We start from the raw sequence: 12,297 nt of genomic DNA on the forward strand, positions 1-12,297 counted from the left end.
TGGGTACTGGCAGGTGGACCAGCTGGTTTACATCGAGAGACGTGGGGACTAGGGGAAAAGATGCTGCTTTGCAGCTGGAGGAAAGCAGCAAGGAGCGGACGTGACTGGGGGGAGTCAAAAACGAAAAAGAATAAAATAAGAAAAGAAACGGGCAGACAAAATGAAGAGGCCAAGTAGGTGAGAAAGGCAGAAAGAATAAAAAAAACAGCTGCCTTTGGCAGCTGGCGTGACTGATAGAGAAGAAGAAAGATATAAAAATAAGAAGAGGCTGGCGTGATGAAGGGGGGTCTTGGAGTGAGAGAGAGGGAGCTGCCCTTTGGGCAGCGTGAAAAGACACAGCAGAAATAGGGGGGTCTTGGAGTGAGAGGGAGGGAGCTGCCCTTTGGGCAGCGTGAAAAGAGACAGCAGAAATAGGGAGGTCAGGAGAGAGTCCACAGGGACGGAATAGGTGCTGCCATTTGGCAGCTTGAGGAAGAGAAATAGAGAGACTGACGCGGGAGGTCAGGAAGAAGGAGCAGTACAGTGCAGAGTGAGACGGAATAGGTGCTGCCATTTGGCAGCTTGAGGAAGAGAAATAGAGAAACCGAGGGGGAGAGAGGCGCATGTCAGAAGGCAGAAGACCAGCAGGCACGGGATTGGAAGCGGGAGAAAGAGTACTGGAAGGAGAAGGCTGCCTAGCAGCGTGAGCAAGGGACGTGACGGGCAGAAGGGCAGAGAGCAGTGGGGGAATAAAAGGTCAGGGACTGTGCAGGAACGGCGCAAAGAATAAGGACAGAGGCAGAGGGCTTCACTCCATTCTTATTGGTGTTATTTTCTCAAACTCATGTTTAATTTATGGTTTAATTAGAAAATAATGTGTAATTAAATTTATTTTGGCTAGAGGTTAATTCAAAGCCATGAATATATTTGTAATATGAATTGATTACCTTCAGTTGTGAGTTATAAGTTGTGAATTCAATTTACTTATCCGTTCGTATAAAAACTGATTTGTGTATGTTGGTTGAGAGTGCACGCTTAATTTACATGCATGAATTTGATGCTAGAATATAAGTGAATTTCACCTAATCGTTATGAACTTATTTTCACAAGTAGTAAAGGTTGCTAGTCACAATCACGTTAAGTAAATTCTTGGCAAAAGTATCATGCTTTTCATAGTTACGAATGCCTCGTCAATGCTTATAGTTTTCACAAAGTTTAATGATCTTTGATTGTATCTCTATTGTGCTTTTCACGTAGGGGACTTTTGAAGAATGTTTTGAATTGTTGTATGCGTTTTCCCGTCCAATTCAATAACTTAAGGAAAACTTGAAGATTAAAAAAGTGCTGTTCACGGTTAATCTGGAGTATTGAAATTCACAATTTATTAAATGAACAACTGGAAATCATTTTGTATGCAAGTATAACATGTGTGGAGAAGAACCCTCTAGCTAGTCCGTCATTTATCATTTTACCTTAATTTCATGTTTTTGTCAATTCTGTAATTTAATTAAGTTTAATTTACTTTTCATCAAAACCAAACACCCATCCATTATTAAATTATATTATTTATTTAGTTTTCTTTATTGTTTGTCTTTTAATTTAATTTCCATCCATTTCAGTTCCTAGTGTTTAATTTAATTGTTTTCATTATTTTGAGTCATTTTAAGTGTGTTTCGAGTTATTAGAGTTTTTAGCCTAGTTTTGTGTCCTTGAGTCTTGTTTAATATTTTTAAATTAATTTAGAATAGATTAGCAATCCCTCCTAATCCCCGGCCTAGAACGATACCCTACTTACATACTTTACTACATTTGATAAAAAGAGGGTTTAATTAGTGTGCTTATATATTTCGCATCATTTACCCTCCATACTTTGCATCATTGCTCCATTTTCATCCTTGGACCATTGCACACCACAAATTCACCCTCCTTGCTGTGCATTTCCCCACTGCCTAATCTGATTCTCTAGGGTTTTTGGGGCCTATATATACATGGTTACAACCCTTGGCAAAGGGTTGAACCTCCCATATTCATCATTCATGCAGAAAATTCGTCCATACTCACCCTAGGTAGCAAAACACCCCAAAAACACCATTCTAGTGCCCAGAAAACATAACAGCCACTCCACCTTATTCCACCATCTTTGCCGAGTTCTCTACCACCCTCCAACCATCAAACACTCCTCCACACTCACTCTAAACCTTTCCATACCATTCCCCATCCATTCTACACCATAAAACTACCCAAAACCTGTCCATAACCCAATCTGCCGCAAGCAAGGGAAATGAGGAATCTTGGATGCACTTGCTGCCAAGTTGGAGCATTCTAGGTGTTTTCTTTCTTTGGATTTTAATGTCTAATTCATGTAATCTTTGTTTTGCTTTAAGTATGATTGGCTAATTTTGTTTTTGGCTAAGGGTGTATTCAAAACCATGATTATATATGCGAAATGAGTTGATTACTTCCAGTTATTGTTACATAAGTCGTGAATACAATTTGCTTAACCATTTGATTTAGAACTTATTCTTGTATGTTGATTGAGAGTGCACGCTTAATTTGCATGCTTGAATTTGATGCTAGGATATAAATTTGTTTCACCTAATCGTTATGAATTTATATTCGTAAGTAGTGAAGGTCGCTAGTCACAATCGTGTTAAGTAGATTCCTGGCAAGAGTATCATGCTTTTCATAGTTACGAATGCCTTGTCGATGCTTATGATTTCCAAAGAACGTAATGATTCTAACTTGTGTCTTTATCATGCTGTTCATATAAAGAACTTGTTAGGAATAATTTGTTTGCGATGCATATTCATCCAATTCAATGATCCTAGGGAAATCTGAAGGTTAATTTAAGCGGACCTAATTAACTTGGAGTGTTGAGGTTCATAGCTTATTGAATTGATAACTGGAAATTGATTTACGTTGCATATATTTCATGTGTGGAGAAGAACCCCTTAGCCATTCCATCATCCATTGATTCTTCATAACTTTGTATTACAATTTGTTTCTCTTACAATCTGCCATTTAAGTTTATTTTCGTCCAAATCAAATCCCCAATTATTTTGAATTCCTAGATTAATTGGAAAGTGTGTTGGTTTATGTTTTTAGGTGTTTTAGGTCACTAGGAAACCAAAATTCGTCCAAGTTGAGTTAGAGTCCCAAAACTGCCCAGAAAGTGGTTTTTAGGCAGTTTTGAGTGTTTGGTTGCTGTTTTGATTCTTTTGGTTCGTTTTAGTATTTTAACGTGAGTTTTGCATTCTTTGAGTCTAATCTAGTGCTTTAAACTTTGCTTTTACATTTCTAAGTCAGTTTTCAAGTGTTTAGCAATCCCTCCTAATCCCCGGTCTAGAACGATCCCTATTTACATACTTTGCTACAATTGATAAAAAGAGGGTTTAATTTTGTGTGTTAACTTATTTTTCACATCAATAATGTAAAGCGGCCAATCACATAGCTCAATTATCGAGGCCTTTGGTTCATAATCACCATTTTCTCAATTAATCACATTAACTAAGAAAGCAACTTAAACAATTGGTTTTTGGATCCATAGAATTGATTTAAATGGAACTAAATGAAATGAAAATCCAATTCTCATTAAAGAGACAAAACAATTTTGTTCTCATTTTATTTGGGCGAAAAGGAAACTATGACCACAACAATTGGGCCATAATGCAAATACAAAAACTTTTGGGGTCACTTTGTAAAAACAAAATAGTCCACAACTTCATGTAATTACAACTAGATCCCAAAATTTTATTAATGTAAAAACATCATTAAAGGATCAAAACAATTCGTCCTTTAGCATTTTAGGGCCTTAACGTAAAAACGTAAACTTTTGGGCCAAAGTGCAAATACACAAAAGTATCAAAACTTTATGTAATTGCATAAAAGACCCCAAAAGTACCCCCACTAGGGGGTGGCCGGTTTTTAGAGAGGTAAAGTAGTGTGAAAGGGTTTTATGCAAGTTGAGCATGCATGTGCAAAATGCAAGTGGATTTTGGTGGGTGAGTTATTGGTGAAATTGATGGTTTGTAAGAAAAATAAAAGATCTATGACAAATCATTAAAACCATTTCATCACATCTCACCAATAACCATCAACCATCAATTAATAAACCAAAACTTTATGAAAAACATAAAACTATAGAATCAAAACTTCAAACCCTTTTGTTCTTGGCAAGAACTTCAAGAACATTGAAGAACACCATGAAAACTCATAGTAGCTCCATGAATGTTTTCAATCACCAAAACTCAATTTTTCACCTCTCAAAAGAGGGCTAATATCCTAGGGTACTTAGGGGTTCCAAAAGTCACCTTAAAACCATTTTAACAAGACAAACATGAACCCAAAAAATCACCCTAAGGATTTGGCCGAATTTCCCAAAATACATGGCACCAAATTTTAGTTCCAATATTCATGCTTAAATGAAATACATCTACAACATTTGAGATGCTAAATTTTCTAGCAAAATTTATATATTCAAAAGCAAGAACAAAGCTTGTAACATTTACAACATTTAAATCACAAAATATGAAAGTCACAAAACCCAAAAGGATTCACCATAAACTAGGCCTAGGCTCTGATACCACTTGAAGGAAAAAATTTGTCCTAGCTAAGAACAAGTATGAACATTTGAATACATATGCAAGCTATTAACACTTTAAAGTAGGCATGCATCCAAAAACAATTCATAAAACCCATGACTTTCAAAGCCTAGTATATGGTGAACCAATAAACTCTTTAACAACATTAAAGAGAAGTAAAGATTTAGAGTTTCTTTACCCTTGAAGCTCATCCTTGTTTACACAAGGGATTCACCCAAGTGGAGGGCCTTCAAGTCACCTCCAAGCTCCTTGAATCCTTCTTGTGTTTTCCTCCCTTTAGTGCTCCTTTGAAGATTTGAGGAAATGAGGATATGTTCTCCAAAACACCAAAAGTTTGATGTCTCTAAGTCTCTTCACCAAGGATGTATCTTGTGAAGATGATATGGATGACTTAGGGAAGAAGAGATTGCTAGATGTCCCTTCCCTTAGTGGCCGGCCTCTTGGAAGAAAATGGAGAGAAAATGTTTCACCCAATTTCAACTAGAAAACCCTAAAAGAAAATAAAGCTATAAAGTTGAATTTATACTTCATTACAAGTGAGTGGCAAACTTGTAATTAATCCAAGTTTGCCCATCCACCCTAATGGCCGGCCTTTTTGATGTTATTGGGCTATTTGCCCATTTTGTTTTAGTTGTCATACAACTTAAACATAATGGGCCTTTTGGACCAAAACGCTTTTGGGCCCCGAAACCCAAAACCAACATATAAGCCCAACACGAACCTTTCGTAAAATTAATTAACTAATTAATTAATCTTGACCATTCTTCAATTAAACAATTTAATTGCTTATCCATTTCATTTGATTTCTTCACATACATCCTTACTCGGTGTACAATCCATTAGGTTCCAATTAACGAGGCAGTGGGCGATTGTTACTCTTAACGATCGATTGTGAATTGAAACCACATTTCAATCCTCCCTTTATTGATTAGTGTTTGCTAACCATTAGGGCTTCCACAAACCATGAGTGACGCCTAGCAGAATATCATGGTTACCCAAGCTAAGTAGAATTGGTTGGAGAACCTATCCAGTTACAACTACAATGCAATACGGTCATTCTCTAATACAATACTCTTAATCACATTGTTTAAGTGATAGTTTGTTTCATGTCTACTATCCAATGTGATACTTTCCTATATGATTCCCTTGAATATGATTTGGCACAAACTTCCTAAGTCATATTCATTTGCTTTGGCCAAAGACTTTAGAATCATATCTTAGAGTATTCTCCTTCCACCATGGAAGGTTAAAGATCCCTTGTTGTGCATTCATATGTCTACATGACTAGATAGCTTGACCCCAACAATGCTGTGGATACTCCGATGGAATGCCGTTTGACATGATCAAAGATCAATGACCTAACCATTAGACATCTATGATGCCTCAGGTCAAAGGACTACTTTGCATATTGCAACTTTAGAGTTCATACATGACATGTATGTTCGAATTCTCTTTTGATCGTAGTTCAGTGTACTCGATTACTCTTTCGAGCACCTATGTGTTTGTCTTAGTGTCCAACACCAAATGACTTGAGACTAGTCATACTCACGCTTGAGTCAACATAACATATACTAACCTTAGCGGATTGTCAATGCCCAATTGGCAATCCTATGGCTAGGAACGTTTTAGGAATGAACATAAGAGAATGGTCTCGATAATCTAACTCACTTAGATCACTTGTCTCTTAGATCAAATACATCCCTTGGATTCCCTTATTGCTTAAACACATGATACAATAAATAGTGATTAACAATAAGCTTTGCCCTTCATTAAACATATAAAAGTTTAATACATTAAGTATTCCAAAAAACTATTACATCAAATGAGTGGCTTTGTGGGCATACTTCCAACATGAGCAACATCATATAGCATGCAATAAACAATTAAAGGCGGAATCATGCTTGCATGCACTCAAAAACAAAACATTACCCATGAAATTCAAAGCCTAGTAGATTGGTGAACCAAAACTCAACTCAAAACAAAGTGAGTTGAAATCATACCTTTGTAGATTCCTCTTTGCATAAGCAAAGGCTAATCACCCAAAGAGAGGGCCTTCATTCCTTGCATCTAAAATCTATGGATTTGGATGGATGAAAAGGTTTCTCCAAGTTTCCAAAATTGAGAACCTCTAAGTATCTTCACCAAGGTTAGATTGGAGAAGAAATGAGTGACCTTGGAGTAGTGAGTATGGCTAGATACACCCTCCAAGGGGCCGGCCTCTTTAGAGAGAAAAGGAGAGACAAGTTCTCACCAATTTTCTCCAAAAGAAAACCCTTAATGAATTTTGGCTATAAAGGCATATTTATACCTTAATTCATTGGAGTGGCAAACTTGTAAATAAGTCCAAAACCCACTCCATCTCTAATATGGCCGGCCATTGGGATATTTTTGGACTAATTGGGCCTTTGTCAATCATTATTCATTAAGTTGTCATACAACTTAAGTTAATGGACTTGACGTTCAAAGCCCATTGGGCCTTAAGGTCCAAAACTATCCCGAGGTCTTTAACGAACTTATTTGTTTGATTAATTAACATATTAATTAATCCTTGCCATATATAATTAAACCATTTAATTATTCTTACTCATTTCCATTGTTTCTTCAATCTCCACCTTACACGGTGTACGATCGATTAGGTTCCTTTTAGCGAGGCAGTGGGCGATTAAAACCATTTCAAATCGATTGTGAATTTGAAACTTACTTTCAATTCTCCGTTCAGTGATTATACACGTTTAGGGCTTCCACAAACCATGAGTGACACCTAGCAGCATATCATGGTTACCCAAGCTAATCAGAAGAAGTGGAGAACCTATTCAGTTTAGGACTACAAATGCAATACGGTCTTTCTCTAATACAATACTCTTGACCACATTGTTTGGTTTGATAGTTTATTTATTCATGTCTACTATCCAATGTGATTCGTGTGCTTATATGATTACCTTGAATGTGATTTGGAACGACTTCCTAAATCTCATTCATACTCTGGCGCCAGAGATTCTAAATCATATCATAGAGTATTCTCCCTCAAACGGTTTGAAGGTTAGAGATCCCTTGTTGCGCATTCACTTGTCTCCATGGCTAAGTGGCTTAACCCCAACGATGCCGTGGACACCCCGATGGGGTGACTTTGACATAATCAAAGATCAAGGACTTAACCACAAGACAACTGTGATGCCTCAGGTCAAAGGACTACTTTGCATTATCCCAACCATGAGTTCTCATGTGACATGAATATGAGAACTCTTCGTTGATCGTGTTCAGTGAACTCATTCTCTATTGAGCACCTACGTACTTGTCTTGATGTCACACACACCAATGACTCGAGACTAGTCACTCTCCCTGAGAGAAGACACAGGACGTACTAATCTTAACGGACTGTCAATGCCCAATTGGCAATCCTATGATCAGGAACGTTTAAGATGTGTCTACGAAAGAATGGTCTCATGAATCTAACTTCTTTAGATCGTATTCTTCCAATCACATATTCCTTGGACTTATCGTTTAAGCATATAACATTTATATGAGACGGCTCAAACAATAATCTTTGCCCTTTATATTTAAACTAGATTAGTTTAACATGTGAAATGTCCGTAAAGTATCATCACATGATTGGTTTTAGGGCACATTTCCAACAACTTATTCCCACTTTCTTCAGCTTTGCCAAGTTGGTTTCCCCCATTTGTACACTCTCTTTTGACCAGGCATTTCTCTCCAACATAGGGAGCGAAGGAAGCCACAACACACAGAATGACCCCCCTCTTGCACCTAGTGCGAAGCAACGAAAGAAGGAAGGAAAGAGGGTTGCTTTTCAAGCTAAAGTCGATGAGCTAGAAGCTCAGAACAATAAGATAGCAATGAAGAATGAGGTCTTCCTGGAGCAGTATGAGAAGCTCTTTGAGACGCTCCACGAAACTAGGCATACTCAAACACGTGAGCTCGTTGCCCCTGTGGACATCAACCATCATCTGGGTGCCCCAAACACGGAGGGTCACCTCCCTTCGACATGGGTATCCCTGATGAGGAGCGAGCTAATCATCAAAACATTGATCAACATGAGACTTCTCTCAACCCAGATGTTTCGACCCGAAGTAGAAGAAGTGGAGGAAGACACCTCCTTGCAGAAGGGTTGGAATAATCGAAAGCCGCTTATCGTGATTGCCAAGACTTCCTAAAGCAACGTTGAGAGAATCCCCTCCACATATGCTCGAAGATCAATGACCCAAGGGTTTCTGAAAGACTCGGTCCCCTTCCACGACCTAGGCCAGTTGCCAATATAGGGAAGGAACGACAGGTCCCAGAGGAACATGAAGGTATGAGGGACTTTGAGGTATTCCGACAGACTCACCCTAGAAGTCAGTACGGCTAGTCCAAGAAAACACCATACGCCCTTGCTCAAACTTTCCTATTTCCAAGAGGCGATGGAGACTTACGAAAGAAAATTCCAGTGGTACATGACTCCACTCAGGATCCCCTCGTCCAACAGCTCCTTGAGGAAGTAAACAAGTTGAAGGCCGAACGTCAGGCCGAGATACTTGATTGGCACCAACCCAGGCCTGGCCTTCTCATTAGAAGGATCCTCGACACCCCCTTCAACTAAAGACAAAACAAAAGCTTGGTTTACAACTCTATACTGGAAGGGAGAACCCAATTGAACACCTTAACCTCTTTGAGTCCACCATGGCATATCGGATGTACACCGACGAAGAGCGATGTCTTCTCTTCCCTTCCACCTTCTCTGGCGGAGCTCTAAACTGGTATTGCTGTTTTCCACCTGAGACAGTAGACTCATTTAAGGAATTGAGGAAACTGTTTCTCTCTCAACACATCTTTTAGACCGATCACTTGCATTCTACGGATGACTTGTACACTATTCGCCAGAAGCCGGACGAGTCACTACGAGAGTATGCCTGTCGCTTCAGCCATGAGTATTCTCGCTGCGCTGAGGCAGATGACAAGACCGCCCTCAAGGCCTTCATGGCAGGCCTACGTGATTGTTTCTTCAAGTACATGATCAATGCTAACACTTGGAAGACTTATTCTGAGGTGATGGCACATGCTTACAACCACGCATCCGCCGAAGCAAGGACATGTCAAGGGAACCCCTATATGGTTAACCCCTATCAACAAATGGGAAGTGGAAGTCAAGTTCTACCAAGTGAGGAGATATTAGCCATTCAGACACCCATTGCATCATCTCCTGCCTCATTTAGCTACTCGCTAAGTTACCAAACGTATTTGTCTCTTGGTAAGAAGAAGGATTTCTACTCTCAGCAAGCCCATTACAACAAGAGGGATAAAAGTTCGTATAAAGACAACTAGGGGTGAACGTATCGTTGACTATTATGACTATGGGGCCAAGCTTCACTCTTTTAAAGTGGAGGACTAGGTACTGAAGGAAATGCTATTATAAGAAGGCATACAAATTACAAATGTTTTGACTCTCAACCGCTTGAGATCTTTTGTCACACAAGCCATTCGGTAAATATTTAAAGAAGAGGGAATTCAGACAACTTCATCTGAGTCTTTCACGTTCCTAGCACTAGAACACTTGGTTTACGCTGACCTACCCTTATACTTTAACTTAGAGCTTCAACATGCATACTTTGGCACAAAGTATGTGATACTAAGTGTTACAACCAACATGGTTCACATATCAAAAGCATGGATCCCTTCATGCATAACAAAACATTCATAAGCATCACTCATGTCAATCAACATAAACATTATACATTCTAACACATTTACATAAACATCATACATTCCAACACATTCATACATAAACATCATACATTCCAACACATCCATACATAAGTCAACTGTGCTTCGAAAGGGTTCAACATACTTTGTCTTCAACACTTGCTACAATGTGCCTCGCCACCTTGCCCTTATTCTCACCAACCAGGTGATGAAATGTGAAGAAGGAACTCATCTTCATGCTACCAACCAGGTGATGAAATGTACAACCCGTACTCTAATATCATTTGGCAACTTGCCACTCATGCCACCAACCAGGTGAAGAAAGAACTCATCTTCATGCCACCAACTAGGTGATGAAATGTACAACCTGTATTGTTCTTCATGCCACCAACCAGGTGAAGAAGGAACTCATCTTCGTGCCACCAACCAGGTGATGAAATGTACAACCCGTACTCTAATATCATTTGGCAACTTGCCATTCATGCCACCAACTAGGTGAAGAAGGAACTCATCTTCATGCCACAAACCAGGAGATGAAATGTATAACCCGTACTCTCCTTCATGCCACCAACCAGGTGATGAAATGCACAACAAGTACTATAATATCATTTGGCAACTTGCCACTCATGCCACCAACCAGGTGACGAAGGAACTCATCTTCATGCCACCAACCAGGTGATGAAATGTACAACCCGTACTCTTCTTCATGCCACCAAACATGTGATGAAATGTACAACCTGTACTCTAATATCATTTGGCAACTTTCCATTCATGCCACCAACTAGGTGAAGAAGGAACTCATCGTCATGCCACCAACCAGGTGATGAAATGTGATGAAAGGTGATGAAGGAACTTACCTTCGTACCACCAACCAAGTGATGAAAGCAACTTACCATTCATTCCACTTACCAGAAGACGAGTGGTACAACTTGTACATGTGAACTCCTAGCATTCACAAATAATCAAAATCCCTCAAGCTTGACAACTCAACTAGGGGAGTACTTATGCCCAACAAGAGTTATAGCCACCAACAAAGTCTTATTGCAAGCCAATAACAACTTAGTGCATGGCATACGAAGATCAAGTTATTCAGCCCTCTTACATCTGCTTCAGACATTTCCCCTCTGTAACAATGCAAACACTACAACTCGTAGAAAGCTTCACACTCTTGATCAAGACAGTGTGAAGCAAAACCAATTTATGATGCCAACAAGAGCTTCATCAAAGGAGTTCAACAACAATTCTCAAAAGCTTCACACACTCTTAATCAAGACAGTGTGAAGCAAAACCAATTTATAGTGCCAACAAGAGCTTCATCAATGGAGGGCAACAACAATTCTCAAAAGCTTCTGATGCAATGAAAGTTAAGCACTCAAATTAAACTCTTTTGTTGTCAAATTGTAGTATAAATGCAAGTAGGGATCGTTCTAAACCGGGGATTAGGAGGGCTTGCTAAAACCTCTAAACATACTCAAAAACATAAAAACAAAGTTAAAAACGTTTGAATAGACTTAAGGGACTCAAAACAGATTCTAAACACGCAAAACAACTTAAATACACTCAAAATTGCCTAAAAACACTTACTGGGCAGATTTGACTCTAACACAACTTTGGATGAATTTAGTGTTTTGGTTTGAATCAAAACACTAAAAAACACTAACGAAATAGAAATTTAACACTTTGAAACAACAAAGTAAAATGGGGATTTTGGTTTTGACGAATTCGAAATAAACAAGCAAGTTATAAAACTAGGCAGATTATAAAATGAATTTGAGAAATAAAATGATGGATGGATTAGTTAGAGGTCCGTTCTTCACACATGACACACTTGTACATGAATCGATTTCCAATTGCTTTTCAATAAACTATGATACTCAACACCCCAGATTAACCGTGATGCACAAATTAACCCTCAGATTTTCCTTTACTCATTGAATTGGATGAATGCATACGACAACCCAAATCATTCTCTAAAAGTCCCCTATATGAATGCATAATAGAGATACAATCAGAGATCATT

The 12,297-nt window shown here is 38.7% G+C and overlaps 1 long non-coding RNA gene across 1 annotated transcript; it reads left to right on the forward strand.

Moving 5' to 3' along the window:
- The first annotated feature begins 346 nt into the window (after positions 1-346).
- LOC139192609 (uncharacterized) lies at positions 347-925 on the forward strand. The gene is made up of 2 exons (XR_011576826.1): positions 347-448; positions 544-925. It is a non-coding gene; the product is annotated as an uncharacterized lncRNA (long non-coding RNA).
- Positions 926-12,297: the final 11,372 nt, after the last annotated feature.

This window comes from Malus domestica, chromosome 15 (genome assembly GCF_042453785.1).
Source record: "Malus domestica chromosome 15, GDT2T_hap1".
Lineage (NCBI taxonomy): Eukaryota > Viridiplantae > Streptophyta > Magnoliopsida > Rosales > Rosaceae > Malus > Malus domestica.